The 13,783-nt window shown below is 37.7% G+C and overlaps 1 protein-coding gene across 5 annotated transcripts in view; it reads left to right on the plus strand.

The window, feature by feature from the left end:
• LOC120532665 (solute carrier organic anion transporter family member 3A1-like) overlaps positions 1–13,783 on the plus strand; it is a 410,803-nt gene that overhangs the window by 229,338 nt on the left and 167,682 nt on the right. The gene's annotated exons all lie outside the window — the stretch shown is intronic.

Genomic DNA, 13,783 nt, shown 5'->3' on the forward strand with positions numbered 1-13,783 from the left:
TGCCAGTGATTACTTATATAAATTTTGTATTTTCTTTTATGCATTTGTGTGAATGTAATTGATATTGTATGGCATTGGCGATCCTAAATTGTCCCTAGTGTGCTTGCTGTGTGGGTGTGTGTGTGTGCCCTGTGGTGGGCTGGCGCCCTGCCTGGAGTTTGTTTCCTGCCTTGCGCCCTTTGTTGGCTGGGATTGGCTCCAGCAGACCCCCTTGACCCTGTATTAGGATATAGTGGGTTGGATAATGGATGGATGGATTTTGCTATAAATGTACAAATTTATAAGGCATTTAGTTTATTGGGTTAGACTGAGACCCAAAGAAAATATAATGTATGACAGCAGCCTTCAAACCTGTAATCTATGAATATTCACACATGTACTGTATATACTACTGTATATAAGGGAAAAAAGTATTGACAAAGCGCAACAGAACAATGCATATGGAAGGTGAACAAGAAAACAAAGAGAGTCCAAAACTGAAGGATTGTGAAAGGTGCTGGATAGGATGAAATAGGAGAATGATTAATATAATAAACTGTACTTTTGAATCTTTGTGATATTGTTAGAGATTAATTGGGGGTAATTGATTGTGTAGGGTATTAGACTTCTTTAGTTTTATAAATATAGGCAAGTTTGAGAAAGGTGAACTGAAGCATTTCAACAGACATTTCAAGAACTCACCTTCCACAGTTTTGTTAATTGCCAGAATCTCATTTGTGTCCCAGTTCATTTGGTTCCATTTTGGTATGATATTATTATAGTTTCTGTTGTTTGTTATTTTTACAGTTGGTTCACTTGTTCATAAATCAATAGTGTGAACATGTAAACCAATAGATTGTGCTCAAAAACAATTAATTATGGCCTGTTTAGCCTCTCTTATTGCATAACAGGATTGAGGGGAGCTGTTCCATGACCCAAGCAAATAAAACTCAAAAATAAGCAACCATGGATGGGATGACATTCACTCTAAGGGCACTCCTGTGCACACAACTGCCCATACTCATGTGGGATCAATTTGCCAAATGCCATAACTTCTGAATTATTGAGTTGATGTGTTCTACATTGCCACCCCATAATTTCACTTCCGCAGAATGTAAAATGTAATGGGGAACTTGGGAACATTCACAGTAACTGTTATGTGGTATGACAAGAGATCTCAGCAAACGCTGATAAAGGACAATTAGCAGTTGTCTGAACTGCCAAAAAAGCAACAAGAGAATTTAGAAAATTATACGGAAAATGTTAAACAACAGAGATAATATCAAGCAGAAGAACTCTACTGATTTGTCATTACAAGACATGCAAATACTCAGTTGGCAGCACATGCTGAATCAAAATCTGGCTGGATATCATCAGCCATTTGTCAAGAGAATCACCTAGCTGTAAGGGTGTGACCACAAGAAAAAATGTTTTGGAGAGGAAGGAAGAAAGAAAGGTTGGGTGATTGAAGACGTGCACCTTGTAAATGGTCAGAATATTGGACAAACTCTATACTGGCATTCTTCAGAGTCGGCAGGGAGGTGAACTGAACTGATGAAATGAAAACTAAGATATAATGGTTTCATAGTTCTTACTTCCCATCCCTCAACTTGTTGCATAGAAGACACTGCACATATTGAAGGGACACATTAAGGCCTACAGAAACAAAAAGTTATGTACCATAAATATTTAGGTGGCAGAGGGTATTGAGATGGGGAGGGAGCAAGAAACATATTGTCTAATGATGATGGGGAATCCAAGATTAGTCTTTGGTGCTTAGGCCTTTAATAGAATATTAGGGCAGAGACCCCATAGGCAAGGAGCTAGAGACTCCAGAACCTGCCAGAAAGCACTGCCATCCATCTGAGACATAGAAAGCATGGACAAGGATCTGGAGATGACAGAGTGCAGAGAAGAAAAATATAACAGGGAGATGAGAGAAGATTGAAAGGGAGACAGAAAAGGAGGATAGCTGTGTCCCAAAATAGAAATGGTACAGAGTATAGCACCTGTATAGTTAGCCCAAAAAAGACACATAGCTGTTATACTTTTTATGTTTGCGTGTTTTTGTTGTGTCATCTCCTCTGAGTGACCATGCTTCATTAGTGCAATTTTCTAAATAAAAACCCTTGAAAAGAATGCAGCCTTTCTCCAAATAATTGTCAATATTGGGGCAGCCACTGTTGTAACTGACAAGAAACAAATTTTCACACATCAGAACACTTTTGATTAAACAATAAGTTCTTTATCCTTCTTTCAGAAAAAATATTTCAAGAATCTGTGATAAAATAATTAGTTCTAACTACTGTTCATTTGTATTACCTCTGAAAAAGTGAAAAGCGTGTTTTCTGAAACCTGATACTTTTCCAGATTAAAATGAATATATCTGGTAAGGTTCAACTTGTCAGAGAGGAGCACGTTTGTGACATCACGTATGTAGTATTGAGCAGCTGAAAGAACTCAAAATCTTAAGAACATGATAGTTAGGGAATGGGCTGGTCATGCACAGCATTCTTTGGATTTTAAATGTTCTCCTTTAACAACATAAGTTTTTGAGACAAATGAATTGCATGCCACAATTTTAACTTAACTTCAAAAATACTATACTCAGCCTTTAAATACTGAATGTTAACATGACAATATAACAGGGTTACATTTTTTCAATATTTGCAAATACAATTGCCAATAAACTTGTAGAAAAGCTTTTCAGTTGCTGCCTGAGGCTGTCTTCTGGCTTGGGATGAATTACATTCTATGGAAAACAGAGGGTGCTCATCAACCATTCCTTAAGACGACAAAGTTGTACAAAATAAATATTTTAGTACAATAACATAAGAATGGATTTAACAGAGAAAGTAACTAAAAGTTAAAATAAAGGGAAAAGAGCAATCCTGTTACCCATCTGGGCCAACCGAACGTGATCATTTTCTTACTGACTAGTGGAGTGGCTGCTTTACCTTCCATTACTTAGCTGCACAAACACTTCTCGCTTTGTAGTCTCTGGTGTGACACATGGAAAATGAGTTTTTTTCCCAAGTCTTACATATCAATTCAACAAGGTCATTGGAGGTACTCTAACAAGGAGCTCTTAAGACGCTGTCAACAGTGATTTCTGGGGTCAGGGATGCCTTCAGGAACTCTTGGGCCGTTCACCTAGGTGTTCTCACAGTTATGAACACCAGTAAACACTTAAAGCTTGGCTATCTTAATAGACTGCAATGAATCACACACTTTAAGACCATTCTGCTTCCAGCTATCAGATTAAAGGTTCCATTTCCCTGTTCTTAGTTTCATGCCCATGTAGTATTAGTTTCTGAAGCACTGTCTAAACATACATTCTACCATCCCTCAGCGGTACTAAATTTATCTTGCCATTTTACAAATGTGTTTGTGCTGGAAGCAAAGCACTTCCATGCTGTTCCATTCAGGAATGATCCCTGTTTTGTGTCTGTTGCTACAGGGATGGTTCTGACTTCTCTAAACTTTATACTGGAGGAGAAAATTGATGGATTGATTATGAGCTTATTGTGCTGAATGTTCTATGTGATTAGCACACAAATTAAAAAGATTTCAATCAAGTTCTGTCTTTTGCTTAAATATGATTAAAATTAAAAAAAAACAGAGTTCTGTGTTTCCTTTCTTTGGAAAAAAGTTGTTACATTTGCTGAACTACACGATAACGAAAACTTGAGTTTTCAAGTAGAAAGAACAGATCATTTCCTCTTTTAAAGACTATATTGGTAACAGATATCTCTATCTTTTAACCTTAAAGCGCCACTGCATGGGGGCTTGATGTGCTTTGGACGTGCTCTGTCTCTAGGTATGTCAGAGGACTGGGACTGCATGAAGTGGGTTTTAGCCTCACCTGGGGAGGCAAAAAGGGAGGGTGGGGGGTTAAGGGGGGAAGAGAAAGAGAGCAGGCTTGATCTATATCTAATCTATCATCTCAATCTTTATAATTATAACTATCAACGTAATAATAAGCTGCATGGCAACAACTCTTGGGGGAATAGGAAATTAAGACCTAAACTATTTCACTTCCAGTTAAGACTATAATATGACACCAAAAACTCAGAATCAGTGTCTCCATGATGGGACAGTTAACTTCGTAAGCTGGAATGTTAAAGGCCTGAATCACGAATTAAAGAGAAAGAAAGTACTTTCTCACCTAACAGGTCTAAATGCTAAAATAGTATTTTTACAGGAAACCCACTTACTAAGTAAGGATCAGTTCCGCTGCAAAAAGACTGGACTGGCCAAATGTTCCATTCTAGTTTTACAAAGAAAACTAGAGGGGTGGGAATTCTCATACATAGAACAGTACCATTTGTAGCATCAGATGTAGTATTGGATCCTGAAGGGAGATATGTGATGGTCATGGGAGACTTATCTAACTGTAAAATGATTTTGATAAATGTTTATGCACCTAATGTTGATGATAAGGAATTTATACAAAATTTATTTGCATCCATTCCCAATCTGAACACTCATAAACTTATAATGGCTGGGGACTTTAATTGTGTTCTAAATCCACTTTTAGATAAGACTTCCTCCACAGGGGAACGCAACTAACACCGCAAAGATAATTACAAAGTTTATAACTGATCACAACTTATCAGATCCCTGGAGGTTTTTAAACCCAAATTCAAGAACATATTCTTTCTACTCACCAGTACATCATTGCTACTCAAGGATTGATTACTTCTTTATAGATAATAACTTCTTGCCTAAGATTAAATCTTGTAAATACGATGCTATTGTTATTTCAGACCATGCTCCGATGATCTTGGAGCTGAAATTACTAAGCCCCATACACTCACCCCAGATGGCGTCTCAATCCGCTTCTATTAGCTGACGAGAATTGTACTGAATTTATATCCAAACAAATTGAATTCTTTCTAGAGACAAATACATCCCCTGAGATCTCTGCAGGAATACTCTGGGAAACTCTTAAGGCCTTCTTAAGAGGACAGATTATCTCATATCTTTCCCACAGAAATAAATCCGAAGCGAAGAAAGTAGCAGAGATAAAAAGCGAAATTACTAAAATAGATGAAGAACATGCCAGACTACCAAGCGAGACTCTACATAAGAGGAGGCAGGCTCTACATTCAGAATTAAACCTCTTGACAACTAAAGAAACCGAACAACTAATTTACAAATCCAGACATCATTATTATGAACATGGAGAGAAAGCTAATAAGCTTTTAGCGCAACAAATTCACAAGCAAGAAGTGCAACGCAATCTCGTAATTACTAACACGAATGGAGATAAAATCATCGAACACAAAAATATAATGTACACTTTTAGAGACTACTATAAATCCCTATATACTACTGAGTTTAAAGAAGACAATATACAATCTAATGCATTTCTGGATAAATTACAGATACCACAAATTGACGCTATTAGTGTGGAGGAGCTCGATAAACCTCTGTCATTATCAGAATTACTGGATGCTATAAAGTCACTCCAAGGTGGAAAAGCAGCAGGCCCTGATGGCTACCCTGCAGAGTTTTACAAGAAATTCTCCGCTCAGCTAGCTCCCTCCTATTAGCAACATTTACAGAAGCCAGAGATAACCAATCTCTTCCACAAACCTTTCGCCAAGCACTAATCACTGTCTTTCCAAAACAAAATAAGGACTTATTACAATGTGCATCATACAGACCAATTTCACTTCTGAATAACGACGTTAAAATACTCTCTAAAATCATAGCTAGAAGGATGGAGAAAGTGCTCCCCTCAATAATATCACAAGACCAAACTGGATTTATTAGGGGCCGACACTTATCTTCAAATCTTCGACGCCTGTTTAATGTAATATACTCACCAACTAAATCAAACACCCCAGAAATATTATTATCATTGGATGCAGAAAAGCATTCGACATGATTGAATGGAAATACCTTTTACTATTTTGGAGAAGTTTGGGTTTGGCCCAACATTTGTGCATGGATTAAATTACTGTATACTAACCCAGAAGCTTCAGTTTGCATCAATAACATTTGCTCAGACTACTTTAAACTAGAACGTGGCACAAGACAAGGATGCCCTTTGTCACCACTGCTGTTTGCAATTGCCATTGAACCACTGGCAATACATTGTCGAAATACTGATCAGATAAAGGGGATTAGCAGAGAAGGACTGGAACAGAAAATCTCATTATATGCAGATGACATGGTACTGTATATATCGGACCCAGAAAATTCTGTGCCTGCAGTCTTAGCAGCACTCACAGAATTTCAAAAGCTCTCTGGTCTCAGAATTAATCTGAATAAAAGTGTACTCTTTCCGTGAATTCAAGCATATAATATTAGATTAGACACCCTTCCTTTTATCATTGCAGAACAGTTTAAATACCTCGGGGTAAACATCACAAGTAAACATAAAGCTCTTTATCAAAAAATTTCGTGTCTGTATGGAAAAAATTAAACAAGACTTGCATAGATGGTCAACCCTTCATCTCACACTAGCTGGAAGAATTAACACTGTTAAGATGAATATTCTTCCTAAGCTCCTTTTTATTTCAAAACATACCAATATACATTAATAAATCGTTCTTTAAGCAATTAGATTCAACAATAACCTCATTTATTTGGAATTCTAAACATCCACGCATCAAAAGAGCGACCCTACAAAGACAAAAGGCAGAAGGCGGCATGGCTCTACCTAACTTCCAGTTTTATTACTGGGCGCAAATATACAGTCGATAAGAACCTGGACACAAATAGAAGAACATACACAGGCATGGACCGCAATAGAAGTAAAATCCTGCAGTACTTCTTTGTATTCCTTGCTTTGTGCTCCAATAAACACACGTTATCGGCAATACACTAATAACCCAATTGTGCTCCACTCACTTAGAATCTGGAACCAATGTAGAAAGCATTTTAAGACGGAGAAGCTTCTTTCTGTGGCACCCTGCAAAAGAACCACCTCTTTCAACCCTCACAAACATATGCAGTTTTAATATCTGGAAAAATTTGGAATTAACTTGCTTAGAGATCTTTATATAGACAACGTCTTTGCATCCTATGAACAATTACATTCCAAATTTAACATTCCAGCTACAAATTTCTTTCACTATCTTCAAATCAGGAACTTTGTTAAACAGAACCTTCCAGATTTTCCTCATCTTGCACCCTCATCCACGCTGGAAAAATTATTGCTCAATTTCAAGGAGTTAGACTCCATCTCTACAATATATAAAATCCTTTTACAATCCCTTCCTTTCAAAGATCCAAGAGGACACTGGGAAAATGACCTCTCAATTAATATATCAGAAAAGGAGTGGAAAGTAGCAATGCAGAGAATTCACTCAAGCTCCATATGCAAAGCATACAATTATACAACTCAAAATTATATATCGAGCACATCTGTCTCGACTAAAACTCTCCAAAATGTTTCCAGGGCATGATCCAACCTGCGAACGTTGCAACCAAGCCCCAGCCTCACTAGGTCACATGTTCTGGGCCTGCTCCAAATTAACATTATTCTGGACAAAAATTTTAATTACCTCTCAGACAGTCTTGGACTCACAATCCCTCCTAACCCATTAACAGCTGTGTTTGGGGTTCTTCCAGAGGGTCTTAAAGTGGAGAAAGACAAACAAATTGTGATTGCATTCACTACACTGTTGGCACGCAGACTTATTCTGATAAACTGGAAGAACCCAAACTCTCCTCTTTTAAGTCAGTGGGAAACTGATGTGTTATATTATTTAAAATTGGAAAAATCAAATACTCAGTTAGAGGATCTGTGCAGACTTTTTCAAAACATGGCAGGATCTAATCAGTAATATTTTGAAATGATTTATAAAGCACAGAGAATTTGTTGATTTAGGTATTTTTAAAAGCCTTAAATTTTACACCGTTTGGCTTGCTCTCTCTCTCAAGGGTGGGGATCGATCTGTTCTTAGCATAATTCTTTTTTTTTGTAAAACTTGATTGCTATGTATTGATTGTAATAAAATTAATAAATAAATAAATAAATAAAAAAAAAAAAAGAACAGATCATAATTGAAAACAGCAAAATCTGTACATTCCTAGATTTTCCTCTGGCAACTGCTGCGAAGCGAGCTGCATTCTACAGCATCAAATAACGCCTACAAAGAGTTGAAATTAGATATAGTCTTCTGTTCCAATTAATGATTAATTCTTTGTCTAGACCTCTCTAGAGGAAGCGGAACAAATACTAAAAAGATAATTCGAGCCATTGTTAAAACATTAAATGAGTATTCTAAATGCAGAAGCAAAAATGTATACGTGGAATGCAAAGAAGAATGGCAGCAACATGGGTTAAATAATTATGTATGCCATTTCTCCATCTCTGTCTTTTTGGCTTACTATTATTTTTTCATACTATTTCAATATATTAGTGATATTTTAATCCTTTTGTTTGAAAGGCTTTGATATTACACATATACACATAAATATGCTAAAAATAAGTTTAAATTTAGTGATTACAATTCACATACTATACAGAATGTCTTTTTAAGCATGCTTATAGCCATTAATAATAAGTGTATAAGTGTGTTTGTAGGTTCATAATGATATTTCAGTCCATTCTTTATTTCCCCGCTGCCAGAGCTGTGGTAAATGTTTTACATTTTTTGCATGGTCTATCTTTTGGCAAGTCAGATGATAGGACTTTGTGATGCATGATTTACTATGGGGAGGCAAGATGAGGGAGAGTTGTGGGCTGGGGGAAAGAGAGCAAGTTATTAGTTGTGTATTTCTTTAACCCCCAAAGCTTTAAATTCAATTTTTGTGCTGGCCAACAAACTGCAACAGCTGGCAATAAACATTTTAGTGTTAAAACTGAAATCTGAAAAGGAAAAAAACTCACCATTTTTACCTAAGATCAACAAAAGTCCTTAAACATTCAGAAGCAGTATATCACTGATCAGTCAATAAAACTGTAAGCTGAAATGTCAAAGTCCTCAATCATGACATGAAGAGAAAAAAGTACTACAAGAACTGATTGACTTCAACTGAAAAGAGACTGGATTGGGCAAATCTTTCATTCCAGCTACAATAAGAAAATTAGAGGTGTGGGAGCTTTAATCTATAAAACAATCACAATCTACCAGATCCATGGAGATTTTTATATCCAAATTAAACAGAATATTCTTTTTCCTACCTATGTATTATAGTCACTCGAGGTTTCATTATTTCTTCATTGACAACAATTTCTTGATCACTATCAGATCTTGTAAGTATGATACTATTACTATCTCCTCTTATTTTTGAGATTATACCATCATGCTCTATATTGTACACTCAACTTATTGCTGGTGTCTTAATACCTTATCATTAGCAGGCATAAATGTTATAGAATTCATCCTCAATCAAATTGATTATTATATAAAGACTAAAGCATCCTCATAGGTTTCCGTGACAACTTTTTGGGAAATGATGAAGACTGTTTTAAGAGGGCCAATTATTTCATATCACTCTAACAAAAACAAGCTAGAACTGATCACAGTGATTTCCAGAATATGTTAAGAATATGCCAGATCTCCTAATGAAGTTATTTATACAAAAAGACTGGTTTTGCAATCAGAATTTAATCTGTTTATAACAAGAGTATTCTAACTGTAAGAGCCATTTTCCTAGTTCTATAAAATGTATGAATATTTACTAGATGATAATGCATAAAATATGGGAGGTTCCTATAACCCCCGTGAATAGAATTGAGTTGGTATTTTCCTGTCATTTTCTAACAGCTTTGAGTGAACAATGTTCTCCAGTTAGTGTCTACCCTTGTCTTGTGTAAGGTATAGAGGCATACGGTTTTTAACCATGTCCTTGTTTGTGCTCGTGTTTGTGCTTGCGCACGTCTATGTGCCAACAGCCTAAGGGCCTTTTGAGCGTGAAGTAACTTGTAAAATAAAAGATTTAAGTGTTGAACCATATGTTTAAAGCATACAGAAGAAGAAATAAATAATCTTTAAGTACAGAAATAACCAAAGCTTCTTAAGAAAAGCTAAGTTTATAGAAGATACATTTTTTCCTTTTTTTTTGCCTTTATTCTATGTGTGTAACTATTTTTTTTTTTATTCTTGTGTGGATTATTTGCTTTTAAATTTCACTAAATATTTTAAAACAAACTTTTGGACTGTGAGATTTCTTTGACACGTGCCTTACCCGTGTCTGACTTCGCCTTATACATCGGGCTACACTAAACAACATAATTATTATGAACATGGAGAAAAGACTAGTAAGATTCTAGCAAAACAAAGCCACAAGCAGCAAGTTGTGTTAGCGAAATTACCAACGTAACCGGTAATAAAAGTAGAGAGCATAAAGAGATAACTGATACATTCAAGGAGTAATGTAGCTTCTTATATTGATCTCAGTGTAAAGAAGGTGAGATATAAGCTAAGGACTTTTTTGATAAAACACAAATACCACAGAAGAATTTGAAAAACTACTGACACTTTAAGATGTACAGTATGCTATAAACTCACTCCAAAGTGGGAAAGCTGCATGTCCTAATGGCTACCCAGCTGAGTTTTATAAAAACACAAAGTTTGCCCCTTCATATTACCCAAGGTTTTATAGATATGGAAATAAATAAAGACATATATATATATACTAGCCAACCCACGGTGTACCATACGCTGCATAATCAGGCCGGTTTTTTAATGATTTTTAAGCACAGGGAGAAAATTAACATTAGGAAAATCGGTAATGTAATAAATCAGCAAGAAAAGCAACATTGTGACAATGCACGGAACGAACCAACACACAATCGTCCGTGACTGAAAACTGGCGGACCGTCATCGCGCCTTCTCCTGCCAGACGGAGGGATGGGGGTGCACAGCGCTCAGGTGCGGAGTGTGGAACAGGAGAAGAGGAGAAGGACGTCCATTCAGCTCCCTCCGTCATGCTAGTCTGTTTATTTCTCGTTCAGTATCCACTGAACGCTCATGTGCCCACCTCCAACTCGTCACTTGAGTCATTGTCGTCTTTACACAGTCCAGATGCACCTGTGACTCACGTAGACGTTTTATTGCTCTGTGCGGTTTTGGCTGCTTTTCTATATATAATCCACCAAGACACCCGACCACGGTAATAGCGAGGTGGGAAGGGGGTGTGTACAAAGGGTAGGGACATAACCAGTGGGAGCGTATGAGTCACACTTAGTGGGAATTCCATGGTTTGCAGCCCGAATGGGGTTCAACGGCCTACCCGCACCTCTCTGCGCCGGGTAGACACACGCTTAATCTCATGCATAATTATTTATTGAATGCTAAACACTTCTGGAAAGACACGGTTGTCTAAAACGGGTTGGTGCGAGAATACAACAGTAAGTGAATGAAAAGATGAAACTCTGGAGATAGCAAAATACAACACAATAGTGAACCCACGGCATAACAAACGCCGCATAACAAACGTTGCATAATTATTTATTGATGGTTGAACACTTCTGGAAAGACACATTTGTCTAAAAAGGGAGGGTTTGAGGATACAACAGAAAGTGAATGAAAAGATGGAACTCTGGAGAGAGCAACATATAATTGTCTGTGAGTGAAGAAGACGCATGTTTGTCGTGGATGCGAATTGCTGTATGTAGCGTGTAAAACAGTTTGCTATGGTGCACGCGGTCATGCGTCGTAACCGAAAACTCGGTTTTTAAAGACTGCCTACTTCATTGTGTTTTAACCTCAGTTGTAAAGGATTGTTTTAAGGATCCCATGGGATACCCGTCGCAAACCGTTTTACATGCTGCATATGACGACTCACCTCCGCGAGAAACATGCCTCTATGAACAGTCAAGTTGGCTCGGAGGTACATGAGGCCTCTACGACGAATATAAATGACGTTGTTCTTTCTGTGTCATTGCTTCCGAGTTGGTGGGCATGGCTCTGCGAGTTGTCATATCCAATGGTCTTGGAGTTGATGGGCGTGGCTCCTCCCTGCGTGCGCCATACTTACTTGTCGGCGGCTTAGTGAATCCACCCCCCTTACGGCGTGCTTTCCATGGGTGTCTTGCCTTAGTGAATTATATATATATATATATATATATATATATATATATATATATATATATATATATATATATATATATATATATATACTGTATATATATATAGATAAATAAAGCAAAACTTTACCCAACACATTCTGCCAAGCATTTCCAAAGAAAAATAAATATTTACTACAATATACTTTATATAGACCAATTTCACTCTAAAATAACAATGTTAAGATATTAGCTAAACTCCTAGCTAGGAGGACTGAGAAAGTGCTTCCCTCAATAATATCAGAAGACCAATATTAATGGCAGACACGTAGCCTCAAACCTTCAACACCTGTTTAATGTAATAAACTTGCCCATAAATACTGAATCACCAGAGGTCTTTGGATGCAGAAAAAGCATTTGATAGACTTGAATAGGATTATCTGTTTACCACACGGCACAGATTCAGGTTTCGCCCATAATATATTTTCAGGGATCAAACTACTCTATACTAATCCAGAAGCCCGAATCTGGATTAATATCACAAAACTCTGAATACTTCCAATTACAACGACATACTCAACAAGTGTGCCCACCAACACCCATGCTTTTTGTGTTAGCTATTAAGCCACTGGCTATTCCATCTTGAAGAATCTTGAGTTAAATGGGATTATCAGAGAAGGATTCAAACAGAAAATATAACTATATGCTGATGACATTGTACTCTAAATATCACACCTACAATCACATTTACCATTAGTCGTAAACATGTTAGGAGAATTTCACAAGATTTCTATATTAAAAATTAATCTGAATAAAAGTCTGTTCTTCCTGGTGAGCTCCCTGTCACATCATACTAAATTTGATAGCTATTCGTTTAGGGAACCAGTGGATTCACAAGTAAATATAAAGATCTCTTCCAATAAAATTTTGGTTGTACCATCGATGTGTTGGTGTTACTGGTGTTCCCTGAAGGAGGCGTTTCATCTCCTAGGGCACCCTGGATATCATTGATAGGAGTCGCAGCGCACGGCTCAATGGCAACTCTGGTCTGTACCGGGAACTGAGAAGGACGGCTGTTAGGGCTCTGAGGGCAGATAACGAGGTGTTTGTTAGAGGAATCTGTGAGTAAGTGACACACCATCTGTGGTCTAGTGACCCACGTCCTGCTTACAGAGGAATTTAAGCATTACGCACATCTGAATCTGTTCCTCGGAGAGTCGCAGTTAGGGCAGCTGATGTAAAGGTCCTTATGGATAACACTGCAGTTGTGACCTGCTGGGCTGGCTACTTTGAGCAGTTGTTCAAAGCTGATACATCCTCAGGGTTTGCGGGATCCCCTCGAGGTTGCTGGATATCATGGCAGGCCTGTACACTGGTAAAGTGAGGGCTGTGCAGAGTGGAAGCAGGATCTCTACATTTTTCCCAGTTGATTCTGGGGTTCGTCAGGGGTGTCTTCTTGCTCCTACTCTTTTCAATGCTTGCATGGACTGGGTGTTGGGCAAGGTTGTGGGGTCCAGCGGCTGTAGGGCATGTGTTGGTGAAGAAAGATTCACGGATCTTGACTTTGCTGACGATGCTGTGATCTTCGCTGAGTCAATGGAGGCTCTGATTGGGGTGCTCGAGAGACTGAGGGAGGAGTCTGAGTGTCTGGGCTTGCGAGTGTCCTGGATAAAAACCAAGATCCAGGCCTTTAATGACCTCTTAAGCACAGCCATCAGCAGTGTGTCTATTTGCGGAGAGAGTGTTCACCTTGTTAAGAGTTTTACTTACCTTGGCAATGACAGTCATGTCTCTGGTGACTCTTCATATGAAGTCAGTAAATGGATTGGG

The sequence above is a fragment of the Polypterus senegalus genome, chromosome 7 (assembly GCF_016835505.1).
Source record: "Polypterus senegalus isolate Bchr_013 chromosome 7, ASM1683550v1, whole genome shotgun sequence".
Classification (NCBI taxonomy): Eukaryota; Metazoa; Chordata; class Cladistia; order Polypteriformes; family Polypteridae; genus Polypterus; species Polypterus senegalus.